General features: G+C 41.5%; 1 protein-coding gene across 1 annotated transcript in view; it reads left to right on the plus strand.

Annotated features, from left to right (window-relative positions):
- RARB (retinoic acid receptor beta) overlaps positions 1-18,679 on the plus strand; it is a 445,056-nt gene that overhangs the window by 237,452 nt on the left and 188,925 nt on the right. The gene's annotated exons all lie outside the window — the stretch shown is intronic.

Consider the following 18,679-nt stretch of genomic DNA (forward strand, 5'->3'; position numbering starts at 1 on the left):
CATCGTGATCTCAAAGTTTGTTTCAAAATTTGAAAGCATCAAGTGTCAGTCAAAACTGAAGATGAGGGCTTCCCTGGTGGCACAGTGGTTGGGAGTCCGCCTGCCGATGCAGGGGGCGCGGGTTCGTGCCCCGGTCCGGGGGGATCCCACGTGCCGCAGAGCGGCTGGGCCCGTGATCCTGCGCGTCCAGAGCCTGTGCTCCGCAACGGGAGGGGCCACAATAGTGAGGGGCCCGCGTACAGCAAAAACAAAAAAACAAAAAAAAACTGAAGATGAAACACTAATGAATATTGAATTCTCATGCTTTAGGTATACTTCCTTTATAGACTTTTTCGTTCTCCACTATTCTTACCGTACTGTTTCATTCAAATTTCCTACACGCTAACTTTGTGTGATTGGAATAAAATAGCAGTATATACATATAAAAAAGTAATATCCTGATATATTAAGGCTTTGGTGTTTCTTCATTAGATGTTGGTATGAAATAAGAGACCTGATTATGTAGATGCTGACATGAGGTTTCATCAAGATGCTCTTTGTACTTACAGTTAAATATTCAAGGCTGGTTCTGTAGTGACTCCCCGGCTCCCTGCCTCCCTTTCCCTCCAAGCGCTTGACATGCTTGTGGTGAGAGCACCTCACCTTCTCAAGATTGTTTACCGGAGTAGTTGTTCTCAAACTTTTTCAATCCAAGGACCAATTGAGAAGAGTTAAAAAAAAAAAAAAATCTGTCAGTCATCTGTCCCATCCACACTTTATTTTTAAGTAAACGCTTTATTGAAATACACGTATAAGTGGGAAAATCGTAAGGATACGGTTTGGAATTCTTTTACAGCTGACCAGCACGCAGATCAAGAAACAGAACACCAAAACCCCTTTCTACCTTCTTCTGGTCTCTGATCCTGACCCAAGGGTAACAGGCATCCTAAGTCGTAACAGCATAGATTAACTAGGTCTGTTTTTGAACTTTATAAAAATAGAATCATGGAATTGTACTTTTTTGCGTGTTTCTGGCTTCTTTCACTCAATATTATGATTGTGGCATTCATCCACACCGTTGCCTATAGTTAAAGTTCATTCTCTCACATTGCCTAATAGTATGTAATGGTCGAATATGTCATATTTTATTTATTCCTTCTACTACTGATGGATGTTTGGTTCGTTTTCCATTTGGGGCTGTTATGATTAGTGCTGCTATGGCCATTTTTTACATGTCTTTTATATGAACATATGTATGCATCTCTACTGGGCACATCCCCATCTCTACTGGGTACATCCCCATCTCTACTGGGTACATATGTAGGAATGCAATCCCCATGTACTAGAGGTTGAGGTATATCAGATTTCAGTCGATATTGGCAAATGGTTTTCCAAGATGTGTACCAATTTTGATTTCCATTGGCAACGTATGAAAAGTCAGATTTCTCCACATCTTTGCACACCCTTTGTATCATTCCTTGTTTGATTGTTTTAATTTTAGCCATGTTGGTAGGTATGCAGTGCTATTATTACATTGTGGTCTTAAATTTCATTCCCGGAAAACCAGTTGAGCACCTTTGCAACCAAGGCTGGTTGGTATTCAGCTATCACATACTGACATGGCCAGCATTTCTCGTCAAGGGTCAGTGCCTGTACCATACTGAGTGCTAAATATTTTATTAAATACTGTTTTCTAGGACAGCTCTATTGAGGTGTGATTGACATACGTTAAACTGCACATATTTAAAGTGTAAAATTGGATAAGTTTTGACATACGTATACACCTGTGAAGTCATCACCACAATCAAAATAATATACATAGCAAAGGGAACCATTAACAAAATGAAAAGGCAACCTATGGAATGGGAGGAAATATTTGCAGTTCACAAATCTGATAAGGGGTTAATATCCAAAATATGTACAGAAGACATATAACCCAACAGCAAAAAAAAAAAAAAAAAAAAATCTGATTGATAAATGGGTGGAGGATCTGAATAAACATTTTTCCAAAGACGACATACAGACAGACGGCCAACAGGTACACGAAAAGGTGCTCAACATCAATAATCATCAGAGAAATACAAATCAAAACCACGATGAGATGTCATCTCACACCTGTTAGAATAGCTGTTAGAATAGAAAAGATAAGAGGTAACAAGTGTTGGTGAGGGTGAGGAGAAAAGGGAGCCCTTATGCACTGTTGGTGGGAATGCAAATTGGTGCATCCGCTATGGAAAACAGTATAGAGGTTCCTCAGAAAATTATAAAGAGAACTACCATGGGATCCAGAAATCCCACTTCTTAGTAATTATTCAAAGAAAATGAAAACACTGACTTGAAAAGATCCCCATGTTCGATGCAGAATTATTTATAATAGCTAAGAAATGAAAACAATCTAAGTGTCCATCAATGGATGAATTGGTTTTTTTAAATGTGATATATATTTATTATTTAGCCATAAACAAGAAGGAAATCCTGCCGTCTGTGACAACACGGATGGACGTTGAGGGCATCATGCTAAGTGACACAAGTCAGACAGAAAAAAACAAACACCATACGATCTCACTTATATGTGGAATCTAAAAAACAAAAATGAAAAAACTGAACTCATAGATACAGAGAACAGACTGGTGGTTTCCAGAGGCGGGGGTGGGGGGTGGCACTGAGGGGGTGAGGTGCCGGCAAAATGAGTGAAGGTCCTCAAAAGGTACAACCTTCCAGTTATAAAATAAATAAGTCCTGGGGATGTAATGTACAGCTTGGTGACAATAGCTGATAATACTGCATTGCACATTTGAGTTTCTAAGAGAGCAAAATTTAGAAGTTCTCACCACAAGAAAAAACGAATCTGTAACTATGTATGATGATGAATATTAACTAGACTTACTATAGTGATCATTTTCCAATATATACAAATATTGAAGCATCATTATGTTGTATCCCTGAAACTGATATAAAGTTGTATGTCAATTATATCTCAATAATAATAATAAATAATAATAATAATAATAGTGAACATGCCTACCAGCACCCCCAGAAGTATTTCTCCATGTGCTTTTCTACTCTTGTCCTCTTGCCCCTCCCTATTCCTCCAGACCTTGTCTTCGGGCAACCAGGTATCTGCTTCCTGTACCGTATATCACTTTGCGTTTCCTAGAATATCCTCACATAAATGGAACCATACATTAAATACCAGTTTGCGTCTGTCTTCTTTCACTCAGCATACTTATTATGACGTTCATTTATGTCATGTCATGTATCGGTAGTTCATTCCCTTTCATTGCCAAGAGCTTTCCACTGTATGGATACACCAGAGTTCATCAGTTCACCCGTTGGTGAAGAATTGGATTATTTTCAATTTTTGGCTATTACAAATAAAGCTGCTATGAACATTCATGTTATTGAGTAAAAATACGCTTTAACGTCTCTTAAATTAAATGAGTAAATACCTAGGAGTAGAGTGGCTAGATGATTTGAAAGGTACGTGTTTAACTTTTCAAGAAATTTCCAAACTCTTTTCAAAGTGGTTGTACGCTCTTGCACTTCTAGCAGTAGCGTATGAGAGTTCCAGTTTCTCCACGGCCACAGCAACATTTGGTTTGGCAGGTTTGGGTTTGTTTGTTTGTTTTTAATTTTAGAGGTTTTTGTAGGTGTGTCATGCTAGATCATTGTGGTTTTAATTTGCACTTCCCTAATAACTCGTGATGTTGTGCATCTTTTCATGTGTTTGTTTGCCAAGATATTTTGCCTTTGGTGACATTTCTGTTCAAATAATTTACCCACCAGGGGTGAGGATGGGGTGCTTGCTTTGTTATTATTGAATTTTGAAATTTCTTTATGTATTTTGGATACATGTTCATTTTCTTTTAGCAGAGTCTTTCAAAGGAAAGAGGTTTTTAATTGTGATGAATTCTAAATTATCAGTTCATATTTTTCTGTGTCATACTTTGGTGTCACATCTAAAAAAAACCCGTGCACAACCCAAGGTCGCAAGATCTCCTATTTTATTCATCTAAAAGTTTACAGCATTATGTTTTACACTTAGGCCCACGGCCCATGTTGAGTTAAGTTTTGTGTATGCTGTGAGCTATGGATCATTGGTTTTTGTTCGTTTGCTTTTTTCAGTGGATTTCTAATTGTTCGAGTGCTGTATTTTGGAGAGACTGTCCTTTCTCCTGGTCTGCGTATAGGTTCAACATTTTATCAGTAAATTAAAAGCACAAGGCTAATGCCATAGATTTCACTTTTAAAATGATGTTTTTAGGGCTTCCCTGGTGGCGCAGTGATTGGGAGTCGGCCCGCCGATGCAGGGGACGCGGGTTCGTGCCCTGGTCCGGGAGGATCCCACATGCTGTGGAGCGGCTGCGCCCGTGAGCCATGGCCGCTGAGCCTGCACGTCCAGAGCCTGTGCTCCGCGACGGGAGAGGCCACAACAGTGAGAGGCCCACATACCACAAAAACAAACAAACAAACAAACAATAAAATGATGTTTTTATTTTATTATTTTTTTTTATTTTACATTGGAGCACAGTTGAATAACAATGTTATGTTAGTTTCATGTGTACAGCAAAGTGATTAAGTTGTACATACACATGTATCTATTCTTTTTCAAATTATTTTCCTATTTAGGTTATTACAGAATACTGAGCAGAGTTCCCTGTACTATACAGTAGTTCCTTGTTGGTTATCTATTTTATTTTTAACATCTTTATTGGAGTATAATTTCTTTACAATGGTGCATTAGTTTCTGCTGTATAACAACGTAAATCAGCTATATGTATACATACATCCCCATATACCCTCGCTCTTGCGGCTTCGTCCCACCCCTCTAGGTGGTCACAAAGCACCGAACTGATCTCCCTGTGCTATGCAGCTGCTTCCCACTAGCTATCTATTTTACATTTGGTAGTGTATATATGTCAGTGCCACTCTCTCACTTTGTCCCAGCTTACCCTTCCCTCACCCCGTGTCCTCAAGTCCGTTCTCTACGTCTGCGTCTTTATTCCTGTCCTGCCCCTAGGTTCTTCAGAACCTTTTTTTTTTCATTCCATATACATGTGTTAGCATACGGTATTTGTTTTTCTCTTTCTGACTTACTTCACTCTGTATGACAGTCTCTAGGTTCATCCACCTCACTACAAATAACTCAATTTCATTTCTTTGTATGGCTGAGTAATATTCCATTGTATATATGTGCCACATCTTCTTTATCCATTCATCTGTCGATGGACACTTAGGTTGCTTCCATGTCCTGGCTGTTGTAAATAGAGCTGCAATGAACACTGTGGTACATGACTCTTTTTGAATTATAGTTTTCTTAGGGTATATGCCCAGTAGTGGGATTGCTGGGTCGTATGGTAGTTCTATTTTTAGCTTATTAAGGAACCTCCATACTGTTCTCCATAGTGGCTGTATCAATTTACATTCCCTCCAACAGTGCAGGAGGGTTCCCTTTTCTCCACACCCTCTCCAGCATTTATTGTTTACAGATTTTTGATGATGGCCATTCTGACTGGTGTGAGGTGATACCTCAATGTAGTTTTGATTTTCATTTCTCTAATGATTAGTGATGTTGAGCATTCTTTCATGTGTTTGTTGGCAGTCTGTATATCTTCTTTGGAGAAATGTCTGTTTAGGTCTTTTGCCCATTTTTGGATTGGGTTGTTTGTTTTTTTGGTATTGAGCTGCATGAGCTGCTTGTATATTTTGGAGATTAATCCTTTGTCAGTTGCTTCGTTTGCAAATATTTTCTCCCATTCTGAGGGTTGTCTTTTGGTCTTGTTTATGGTTTCCTTTGCTGTGCAAAAGCTTTTATTTTTGTTTTTTATTTCCATTTCTCTAGGATGTGGGTCAAAAAGTATCTTGCTGTGATTTATGTCATCGAGTATTCTGCCTATGTTTTCCTCTAAGTGTTTTATAGTGTCTGGCCTTACATTTAGGTCTTTAATCCATTTTGAGTTTATTTTTGTGTATGGTGTTAGGGAGTGTTCTAATTTCATTCTTTTACATGTAGCTGTCCAGTTTTCCCAGCACCACTTATTGAAGAGGCTGTCTTTTCTCCACTGTATATTCTTGCCTCCTTTATCAAAAATAAGGTGACCATATGTGCGTGGGTTTATCTCTGGGCTTTCTACCCTGTTCCATTGATCTGCATTTCTGTTTTTGTGCCAGTACCATACTGTGTTGATTACTGTAGCTTTGTAGTATAGTCTGAAGTCCGGGAGCCTGATTCCTCCAGCTCTGTTTTTCTTTCTTGACATTGCTTTGGCTATTCGGGGTCTTTTGTGTTTCCATACAAATGGGTAGTATAGTCATTTTCCCAATGTTGATCCTTCCAATCCAAGAACATGGTATATCTCTCCCTCTGTTTGTATCACCTTTAGTTTCTTTCATCAGTGTCTTATAGTTTTCTACATACAGGTCTTCTGTTTCCTTAGGTAGGTTTATTTCTAGGCATTTTATTCTTTTTGTTGCAGTGATAAATGGGACTGTTTCCTTAATTTCTCTTTCAGATTTTTTCATCATTAGCGTATAGGAATGCAAGAGATTTCTGTGCATTAATTTTGTATCCTGCTACTCTACCAAATTCATTTATTAGCTCTAGTAGTTTTCTGGTAGCATCTTTAGGATTCTCTAAGTATGATATCATGTCATCTGCAAACAGTGACAGTTTTACTTATTCTTTTCTGATTTGGACTCCTTTTATTTCTTTTTCTTTTCTGATTGCTGTCGCTAAAACTTCCAAAACTATGTTGACTAGTAGTGATGAGAGTGGACACCCTTGCTTGTTCCTGATCTTAGAGGAAATGGTTTCAGTTTTCACCGTTGAGAACAATGTTGGCTGTGGGTTTGTCATATATGGCCTTGATTATGTTGAGGTACGTTCCCTCTATGCCTACTTTCTGGAGAGTTTTTATCATAAATGGGTGTTGAATTTTGTTGACAGTTTTTTCTGCATCTATTGATACTATCATATGCTTTTTATCATTCAATTTGTTAATATGGTGTACCACATTGATTGATTTTCATTTATTGAAGAATCCTTGCATTCCTGGGATATACTCCACTTGATCATGGTGTATGATCCTTTTAATGTGCTGTTGGATTCTGTTTGCTTGTACTTTGTTGAGGATGTTTGCATCTATGTTCATCAGTGATATTGGTCTGTAGTTTTCTTTTTTTGTGACATCTTTGTCTGGTTTTGGTATCCGGGTGATGGCGGCCTCGTAGAATGAGTTTGGGAGTGTTCCTCCCTCTGCTATCTTTTGGAAGAGTTTGAGAAGGATAGGTGCTAGCTCTTCTCTAAATGCTTGATAGAATTCGCCTGTGAAGCATGTGATCCTGGGCTTTTGTTTGTTGGAAGATTTTTAATCACAGTTTCAATTTCAGTGCTTGTGATTGGTCTGTTTATATTTTCTATTTCTTCCTGGTTCAGTCTTTGAAGGTTGTGCTTTTCTAAGCATTTGTCCCTTTATTCCAGGTTGTCCATTTTGTTAGCATATAGTTGCTTGTAGTAATCACTCATGATCCTTTGTATTTCTGCAGTGTCAGTTGTTACTTCTCCTTTTTCATTCATGATTGTGTTGAATCTGAGTCTTCTCCCTTTCTGTCTTGATGAGTCCGGCTAATGGTTTATCAATTTTGTTTACCTTCTAAAAAAAACCAGCTTTTAGTTTTATTGATCTTTGCAAATGTTTCCTTCATTTCTGTTTCATTTATTTCTGATCTCATCTTTATGGTTTCATTCCTTCTGCTAACTTTGGGGTTTTTTTGTTCTTCTTTCTCTAATTGCTTTAGGTGTAAGGTTAGGTTGTTTATTTGAGATGTTTCTTGAGGTAGGATTGTATTGCTATAAACTTCCCTCTTAGAACTGCTTTTGCTGCATCCCATAGGTGTTGGGTCGTTGTGTTTTCATTGTCATTTGTTTCTATGTATTTTTTTTATTTCCTCTTTGATTTCTTCAGTGATCTCTTGGTTATTTAGTAGCATATTGTTTAGCGTTGTAGTCTGAAAAGAGACTTGATACAATTTCAATTTTCTTAAATTTACCGAGGCTTGATTTGTGACCCAAGATGTGATCTATCCTGGGGTTGTGGAGAAGGCAAGAGTCCAGGGCGGTGGAGAAGGCAAGATGGCAGTGCCCATGGAGGTGGTCATGTGTACGATGAACTCAGCGGCCCAGCTGTGGAGCTGCGTCATGTGAGCACTTGAGAAGAAAGTGTATTCTTCCCTGTCTTGGCTATTGTAAACAGTGCTGCAATGAACACTGGGGTGCATGTATCCTTTCAAACCATATTTTTCTCCAGATATATTCCCAGGTGTGGGATTGCTGGTTCATATGGTAGTTCTATTTTTAGTTTTTTAAGGAACCTCCATACTGTACTCCACATCATATTGTACCCTGTATCAATTTATATTCCCACCATCAGTGTAGGAGGGTTCCCTTTTCTCCATACCCTCTCCAGCATTTATTGTTTGTAGATTTTTTGATGATGGCCATTCTGACTGGTGTGAAGTGATATCTCGTTGTAGTTTTGATTCTTTTAATAATTAGTCCTAATTTTATTTTACTTACAGTGAGGCCATTCAGATTGCCTTGAGACAGTTGATTATAGTTTCTGCCTCTTTTAAATTTCTACCAAGTTGTACACGGCAGTATCTTCCAAGAAGTGCTTTTTTTCATTCATTCAACAAATATTTATTGAAGCATTACTATGTGTCAGGTACTGTTCTTATTACTGGGGTCATTACAGTGAACTGGATAGAGTGGCTGCCCTCAAGGAGATTATTTTCTATTATAGTAGACATACAATAAAGAATAAATGTATGCCAGGTAGTAATAACGTCCGTAAATTTTACAATGTAGTGTCAAGGAAGAGACAGTAATGGACATGACCTAGAGCCCTATTTTACCTTTTTTTTTTTTCTTGCGTTATGCGGGCCTCTCACTGTTGTGGCCTCTCCCATTTGTGGAGCACAGGCTCCGGACGCGCAGGCTCAGTGGCCATGGCTCACGGGCCCAGCCGCTCCGCGGCATGTGGGATCTTCCCGAAACGGGGCACGAACCCGCGTCTCCTGCATCGGCAGGCGGACTCTCAAGCACTGCGCCACCAGGGAAGCCCAGAGCCCTATTTTAAATAGGATCATTAGTGCCTCAGTTAAGGCAATATATTCATGAAGACCTGAAGAAAGGGATGGACTAAGTCTTGCTGATATCCAAGCAAGGAGTAGTATCCAGGCAGAGCAAAAACAAACTCCAAGGCGCTGAAGTAGAGTGTATCTGGCATGCTTACAAAACAGCTGCAGAGCGTCCTGGGGGTATTTGAACTGAGAGTTTTAGATCTTGAAGAAACCCTCGATATTACCCAGTTCCAGGATTGCTGGTAGATTTCATCTTCAAAGTCAATTCAAATGAATTGGTGGTGAATGCCTACCGCAGAAGTCAGTAAGTCCTTTCTGTCAAGGTCCAGATCATAGATACTTTCAGCTTTGTGGGACATACTGTTTCTGTTGCAGTCACTCAGCTCCGTCATTGGCTGAAAGCAGCCACAGTAATATGTAAACAAATGTGAGTGTGCTGTGCTCCAATACAACTTTATTTTACTGGTGGGCTGGATTTAGCCCTTGAAGTCGGCCAGCATCCGGGCTAGTATGGTGTTGGGCAGTCTTACCTGCATCTCTCAGAGGGACTCGTTAGTCATTCTGTCGTGGTCTCACATGGGGCAACTTAGCCGTGTATTTGCCACTGTGAGTCAAACAGCCTCCTTGTGTTACCCATTAGACCAGACAAGTTCTCACAAGCTGTTAGTGGAAAGTTAGCTCTCTGGTCTCCTAATTCAGTTTTGTTACACTAGCCTGACCTCACCCCTCCAGATTTGCCATCAGTTACTTTTCCTACATGAAAGGTATAGGGCTTTGAGGGATGTGGGTGCAGCCCCCATGGCTAGAGCCCACCTAAGCCTGAATGGAAGACTTTCCTACGAAGTGGCTGGTGATTTTCAAAGTTAGAAGTAAGGGTTTCTGCAGAGCTTTGTCATATTGTGTCTTTGCCACACGGAAAAACAAGTGAAAGACTGAAGCTGCAACATGGGTGGGAGTGGACGTCCGCTGTGTCCCCTGCCACTGGCCTGTCCTCAGCAAGAAAGGAGAGCAGACCCTGGTCCAAGTAGGAAAGAAAAGTAGATCTTTAACTTAAGGGAGACCTCACAGGAGGGATACCAAGATAATCATTTTTCTAATTTATAGTTTTAAACATGTCAAAGGAGATTTGAGTAATTAGAATATAGACTAAACTTGATTTCAAAAGAGACCCGATCTATGATGGCATAAATAAGATAGAAGTTAATCTCCCTCGTGTGATTGTCTAGAGATAAGTGGTCCAGGCTGGCTGGGTAGCTGTGCTCCATGTGGACATCCAGGGATTCAGGGTCCCTCCATCGCAAGGCTTTGCCCATCCCTGGGCGGCTGCCCTCTTCCCTGCGGTCTGGGCTGGGTCCCACAGCACTTTAGCTGGCAGGAAAGGGAGAAGATAGACAGTGGAAGGTGGGAGAGTACTTTTTCAGGAAGTGACATGGAACTTGCACACAGCACGTTTTGCTGATGAGAACGTGATCACATAGCCACACCTGGCTGCACAGGAGTCTGGGAAACACCCTCTCTATCTGGGGAGCCGTGTGCTCAGCTAAAAATCTATTGATGTGGATTTTTAAAGGGAACTGTGAATTAAGAGGGAGGCTGGAGTTAGCAGTTAGCCGCAGAATTTATACAAGGAGGTGAAAAGATTTTCTGTCTATTTTTACCTAATATATAAATAGTAATGCCTAACATTACGTAATACTTTAGAGATTTAGAAAAATCTTTCTCATACATTATTTCATTTCACTCTTCAACATTATCTTCCCTTGAAGTAAACACTGTGATTGGAAGTAGATATTATCTTCATTTATGTGAAGACTTACTTCATTTATGTGAAGTAAGGCTCAGAAGGAGTGTGACGGACATAGAGAATAGACTTGTGGTTGCCAAGGGGGAGGGGGCTGGGGGAGGGGATGGAGTGGGAGTTCGGGATTAGCAGATGCAAACTGTTGTATATAGAATGGGTAAATAACAAGGTCCTACTGTATAGCACAGGGAACTATATTCAATATCCTGTAATAAACCATATGGAAAAGAATATTTAAAGAAAGAATGTATGTATATGTATAACTGAATAATTTTGCTGTACAGCAGAAATTAACACAACATTGTAGGTACTTCGCTGGTGGTCCAGTGGTTAAGACTCCGAGCTCCCAATGCAGGGGGCCCAGGTTCGTTCCCTGATCAGGGAACTAGATCCCGCATGTCACAACTAAGAGCCTGCATGCCGCAACTAAAAGATTCCACGTGCTTCAGCGAAGATCTCGCACACGGCAACGAAGATCCCGCATGCTGCAACTAAGACTGCAGCTATTATTTAGCGCAGCGAAATAAATAAATAAACACACACACACACACACACACACACACACACACAACATTGTAAAGCAACTATACTTGAATTAAAATTTTTTCTAATTAAAAAATTTTAAAAGGGCTTCCCTGGTGGCGCAGTGGTTGAGAGTCAGCCTGCCAATGCAGGGGACACGGGTTTGTGCCCCGGTCAGGGAAGATCCCACATGCTGCGGAGCGGCTGGGCCCGTGAGCCATGGCCGCTGAGCCTGCGTGTTCGGAGCCTGTGCTCCGCAACGGGAGAGGCCACAACAGTGAGAGGCCAGCGTACCGCCAAAAAAAATAAATAAATAAATGAAAAGGAGTTTGAGATTACCAAAGCCATACAGCCAGTACATACAGAGCCCAAACCTCACTCAGGCTCAGAGCTTTACCATTTGCACTCCCAGAAACTTAACACCTAATCCTCTAAAGGCCTGTGACTTGGTGTTTACCAAACAGAATGTCCCATCCGATCAGAGGGTCTGACACTTTAGTGTGCAAAGTCCCTGATTACCCCAATCCTAGAAATTTTCATTACGTAGCCTCCGGCGTGAAGCCCTGGAATTGCCATGCTTTGGGAATCACCACAGTGATCTTACATTTTATTATTGTATTTTGCTTAAACAGAGAGGGGAGATATTTCATATTATTTCTGTCTGTTCTTTCCCTTTTTGCATTCCCATGCTTATCTGTTAAATTTTGGAACTCTTGCCTTCTGAAAAAATCCCAGCTAGTTTCTTTTGAAGCATTTCTAACTCAAAAGAAAAATCACACAATGATAAAATGTCAAAAACCAATTTTGGACGCCACCATATAGCCTCTCACACGGAAGTTTTCAAAGCCCTTGGTTGAGGGGGTGGGTTTATACCCTGTAGTTTGAAAGGAGAGAAAAAATGGTTTTTTCATCAAAAATATTTGTTTTTTCATATTGTGTGTGTGTGTGATGTACATATATACTTACTGTTTCTCCAGCAGAAATTTCTCGGAGATTTCTAGGTGGCTGTATCTTACCCTCGATTCCCACCCAATCGCTTTGAGCTTTTTATTTGCCTTTTTCTCCGTCAGACACCAGGATGAATTTAACTCCAGTCCTCTAGATATTGCTGCCAAAAAGCCATCCTCCCTCCATCACCTCCGGTAGTTGGATCCTGGGTGGATGATGGGTAGATGGGTAAGTAGATGGGTAGATGGACCACGTGGTGGGTGTATAACTAGAAGGGTAGATGGATTGGTAGATGGGTAATGGACGGGTGGGTGGATGGGTGAAGTGGAAGAGTGAGTAGGTGGATAGGATGGATAGACGGATGCATGGATGAATGGATGGGAAGAGAAGATAGACAAATAATGCCAATCTTCCATTTTGTGCAATATCCTTGCCATTTAATTACCCACAAATGGCCTTACATTCCTGAGGCTAAATACCACTTTGCAGAAATCAGCATGCCATGTGAGCTACTTTCTGCCTTCCACAAGGAGCGTCAGGGTGGGACTTGTCAAATATTTCATTGCCATTCTGACTCAGTGTCTGCTCTGTAAAATAAAAGACACCATCCTTTTTAAAAATATAATATATGTAATAGTGCTTCAGCGCTGTGGAACTTAAACCAGGCACCTATAGCAAAATCTCCTGGGGAACTTGCCCTAATTGCATATGCCTGGACCTCACAGCCTGAACTGTGCCTCCTGGTTGAAAATTACTGCCCTGACAGAAGTGTCTCCGTAAGTGGTACCAGAGGCAGTTGAGTAGTGTTGGAGCTCTGTGTTCCTGACGTCATTTTCTCCTTACAGACATTCCACTAACATTTTTAAAAGTGCGTATCATATCCCAGGTAATGCTCTAAGTGCTTTTTACTTTTGTATTACCTCGTTCGATCTTTACCATAATCCTTTAAGGTAGGAACCATTAATATCTGCATTTTACAGGTAAGGGAATTGAGGCGGGTAGGGGTTAAGTAACACAGGACCAGGGTCACACTGCTGGTAAGAGGTGAAGCTGGAGTTGAAACTCAGTCCATGTCCAGACTCCACAGCCCCACCCACCAGGCTACACCACCTCTCTGATCACTCAGCTCACCTTTTAAGAACCCTGGTCCAGTAGAACTTTCTGCAGTGATGAAAATGTTCTATATCTGTGCTGTCCTGTTGACATGATAGCCACTAGCTGCAGGTGGCTTTCGAGCACTTGAAATGTGGCCAGTATGACTGAGCAACTAAGTTTTTAATTGTATGGAATTTTAACTAATTTAAACAGCATGGTTTAAGAGCCACCTAATAGCCTCTGGTCATACAGATGATCTAAAAAATTAAGTGCTGAACTAGGCTTCAGGAAGACATCTCAGCTATAGACATTATCCTTTATTAACATGAACTAATTACAAAGCACTCTTAGAATCCTTTGTGCTTCTTTCCACCCTTAAAAGAGTATCACGATTCTTCTAAGCGCTCTGCCAGCTGGGTGGCACATCCACCCTTAGCTCATTGGAAGATGTATTGAGATGAGACAGAGCAAATAATTCAGGCAGAATAATACAGACGGGTTGTAGCATGGTGGTGCCATTGGCATTTATTCTCAGGAGTCATTGTGACATTTTCCATCTCCCAAATACTTGCCATCCTATGTTAGGGGAAGTGGGAGTTGATGGAAGTGACTGACTTTAAAGCGGGGTTCGGGGACTTCCCTGGCGGTCCAGTGGTTACGACTCTGCGTTTCCACTGCAGGGGGCACGGGTTCCATCCCTGGTCAGGGAACCAGGATCCCGCATGCCACCCGGCGTTCAGTGGTGGAAAAAATGAAAAAAACAGAAGTACGGGGGCATCTGTGCTCATTTCAAGGAGACATGCCATCCCACACTCCTTACAGAAGGAAGTGAAGAAAATGAGTAGGAAAGTGGGAAATGATAAGCCAAGAGAGAAATAAAGATGGCTCTGGATGAAGTAATGTAAGAAAAGAGCCGTATTAGTTTTTATGTGGTTATACAAGTTGAAATTGGGTGAAGCTTTTAAACGGGAAGGAAAATTAAAGTGTTAAGAAAACCCAAATGTATATGGCTAGGTTTTATAGCATAGAGACAAGGCAATGTAGAATTTGGTGAAATCATTATATGTTGGTTTAGAACAGTGCTGGACAAACTGCAGCCCATGGGTTAACCCAGTCCACTGCTGGTTTTTGTAAATAAAATTTTATTAAGTACACACATGTCCATTCATTTACATGTGGTCTACGGCTCCTTTATATTACAGCGGCAGAGCCGAGCAGTTGCAACAGGAACTGTATAGCCTGCGAAGCCTAGAACAATTCCTATGGCCCTACACAGAAAAATGCTTATTGACCTCCATTTTAGAACAAAAGGGGAATATATATTAGCATAACTATTTTGGAGTACTATTGTGTGTGGCCATCAAATTTTAAAATGCACATCATCTTTGACCTGGCAACACTGCTACACTGGTACACATACCTACAGCATTTCTTGAAACGCTGGAAAACTGAAAGCAACCTCAATGTCCACTAGCTGAGCACTGTCAAGTGAATTACACTTCATTCGTGTAAAGGAATACTGTTCAGTTGTTGATGTTCGTTAATTGAGGTGTAGTTGATTTACAGCATTACATTAGTTTCAGGCTTACAGCATAGTGATTCAGCATTTTTATAGATTATACTCCATTAAAAGTTATTACAAAATAATGGCTATATATCCCTTTGCTGTATGATATACCCTTGTTGCTCATCTATTTTATACATAGTAGTTTGTATCTCTTAATCTCCTACCCCTTGCTTGCCCCTCCCCCTTCCCTCACCCCTGTGGTAACCACTAGTTTGTCCTCTATATTTGTGAATCTGTTTCTGTTTTGTTATATTGATTCATTTGTTTTATTTTTTTAGATTGCACATATAAGTGATAACAGAGTATTTGTCGTTCTCTGTCTGACTTATTTCACTAAGCATAATACTCTCTAGGGCCACCCAAGTGGTTGCAAATGGCAGAATTAAATTCTTTTTTATGGCTGAGTAATATTCCATTGTATATATGTACCACATCTTCTTTATCCATTTATCTGGTGATGGACACTTGGGTTGCTTCCATCTCTTGGCTATTGCAAATAATGCTGCTATGAACATTGGGGTGCATGTATCCTTTCAAATCAGTGTTTTCGTTTTTTCTGGGTATACACTCTGGAGTGAAATTGCTGAATCATTCAGATTTCTCCTTTTTGTTTTTTTGTTTTTTGTTTTTTTTTTTTTAATGAAGATGCAACTCTCCCACAGATAAGTACACAAAGGAATACATTCTTTTGCATCCCGCACACTCTTATTTATTTATTTATTTATTTATTTATTTATTTATTTATTTTTGCGGTACGCGGGCCTCTCACTGTTGTGGCCTCTCCCATTGCGGAGCACAGGCTCCGGACGCGCAGGCTCAGCGGCCATGGCTCAGCGGCCGTGGCTCACGGGCTCACGGGCTCAGCGGCCATGGCTCACGGGCCCAGCCGCTCCGCGGCATGTGGGATCTTCCCGGACCGGGGCACGAACCCGTGTCCCCTGCATCGCCAGGCAGACTCTCAACCACTGCGCCACCAGGGAAGCCCTCCTTTTTGTTTTTTGAGGAAACACCATACTGTTTTCCATAGTGGCTGTGCCAATTTACATTCCCACCAACAGGGTACGGAGGTCCCCTTCTCTCCACATCCTTGCCAACATTTGTTATTTGTTGTCTTTTTGATGATAGCCATTCTGAGAGGTGTGAGGTGATATTGTGATTTTGCTTTGCATGTCTGTAATAGTTGAGGACCTTTACATGTGCCCGTTTGCCATCTGTATGTCTTCTTTGGAAAAATATGTCTACTCAGGTCTTCCGCCCATTGTTTAATGGGTTGTGGGGTTTTTGTTTTTGTTTTTTTTTAATTGAGCTATTTATTGTTGTTTTTTTATGAGATAGTTCTGTATGTACTATTTATTACTAAATAGAAAAATGTCGCAGAGCAGTATGCATTATTTGATTACATTTGTATAAAAGCAACAAACAATCCCCCCAGAAGATACAGGGATATATGCCTGGCACAGGGATACAGGGATATATGCCCGGCACCTGGCACAGGGCTCGGCATTTGAGGAGTGAACACATGGAGAGTTTACACATTACTTTTTCACTTTTTAATCTCCTGGACTCTGAGTGTTTATGAACATGCACTACTTTTTCAAAAATCTAAATTAAAACGGGGAAAAAATAAACAAGAGGAAATAGCCACAGGTAGACCTCCCGGCTCCCACATACGAGCCGGGGCCAGCAGGGGTGGCCGGGGGGCTGAGGACCCACTGGAGCCCGTTGCTAGCACTGCGGGGTTCGGGGCGGGGTTTGGGGGGGGGCAGGAGTTTGGTCTCCAGGTGGAACCGGCAGGAACCTGGGGGCAGGAGCCATGCACAGCAAACGGGCGGGAAAGCGCCCAGGAGGCCACTCGGGCCTGGAAAGGGAGGGGGGCGGTGGCCCCGTCCTGGGGACATTGTCCGCAAGTAACGGGTGGGAAGACTTCGTCCAGGAAACTGGGAAAAGCAGGAAGCTACAGAAGAAGGAGCCAAGGGAAGGAAGGACGCAGCGGCCAGCCCTGCAGGTGGAGAGACATTTCTGAGGAAGAACACATGTTTCCTGGGCTCTGAGAAGACCCGGTGTCTGCGGGGATGCGGGCTCACGCCTGGGATGCAGCTTGCTGTCTGTGGGCCTGAGAATCACGGACACCACGAGTCCCGGCACCGGAGCCGGTGTTCAGACGGACAGGCCAGGGCGCTTTCTGCTGTTGATCAGTGTTAGGACTTCCCCTGCTCCCAGCGCGGGAAGCGGCTGAGCCAGGGGCTGCAGAAGCCCCCGGAACAGCTCAGCACTTGCCCGGTGCTGGCTACACACCCCCGCCCGGGCTGCCCTGCTGAAACCCACAGTCCCCTCAGTGCTGCCGTTTGCTTTTTCCGCAGAAGTGTGGCGAGAGGGGTTTACATGAGACTAACGGTTAAAAAAAAAAAAAAAAAGTAAAAGTAAATAAATAAAAACAAAACCATGTAAGACACAGGTGTGTCTTCTTAAAATGCGACCCATGTCGGCCGCTCCCCTCCCCACCTCCATGTGGCCAGCACTTTGCGTGACTTGTGCCTGGGGTGGATATCAGCGCCTGCGAGAATCTTTTTATTTAGACGTCACGAGGCATGTGACCAGTTTTGAACACAGCCGGCTGCAGTGCTGGTGCACAGAGACGCCTGCTCTTTCTTCACCAAACTCTCCAGTTCAAACATGTCTACAGAGCATGATTCATGGTGTTTCTTTCTGGATTGTCCAGTGGGTAATTGCTGTACAGAAACCAGAGAAACAGATGTAGACCCTGAACCCTGGCTATAAATTTTTGTTTTATGATTATGGGTTTCAAATGTGCTTGCTGTGTCACACTGACAAACACACAGTTACTCTGAAACAAAATGAATTTGGGGCTCAAACGTTTGCTTTTTTGTTTGTGGTTGGAAATACTTTTATTAGAGTTCCTTTTATCATTGATCAAGCATAAAGAAAACAGGGGCAATGACACATATCAGAATGTTATTTTATGCCTTACTAAGAGGATATTTGGGAAACAGTTCTTCCAAATTGTTTAATTAATGTTTAAAATAGGTGTCGATAATTTAAACTTCATTATCCACAAATTAACTAGGCCATTTTTCACCTTCTACCTGTTCATTAATCTTTATGGTGCATGGATATGTATTAAGGAACTGGGGCTTATTTGCGTATTTTTCCCTTATCTTTTTTTAAGATGGAGAAGGTAGGAGAAGAATCCAGTTTTCAAGAAGTGTAAGAATTAGATTTACTGACGAAGAAATAAGAAACGTGTGGCTAAATGTGGGGGCTGCTTTCTAAGTTAACACTTGGATTAAATAATAACCCTAATAGTTGCTATCCACGTAATCGATTCATGATGAGAAATGATGAACTGACTAGTGAATACTGTCGCACCGTAAAACACCCATAATGTTCCACTCACAAGGATTTAAGCCCTGATCCTTCATTTCAAGGCTCAAGTGTATTTCTGTACAGTTAAGAGAACTGTGTTCCTAGGTGAATAGAAATGTAAAATTTTCTTGTGCAAAGAAAGAAAACACCAATCTCTGAACCCCTACCACACAAAGACACACACACACACACACACACACACACACACACACACACACACACACACACACACACACACACAC

The sequence above is a fragment of the Lipotes vexillifer genome, unplaced genomic scaffold (assembly GCF_000442215.2).
Source record: "Lipotes vexillifer unplaced genomic scaffold, Lipotes_vexillifer_v1.1 scaffold385, whole genome shotgun sequence".
In the NCBI taxonomy this organism is placed as follows: domain Eukaryota; kingdom Metazoa; phylum Chordata; class Mammalia; order Artiodactyla; family Lipotidae; genus Lipotes; species Lipotes vexillifer.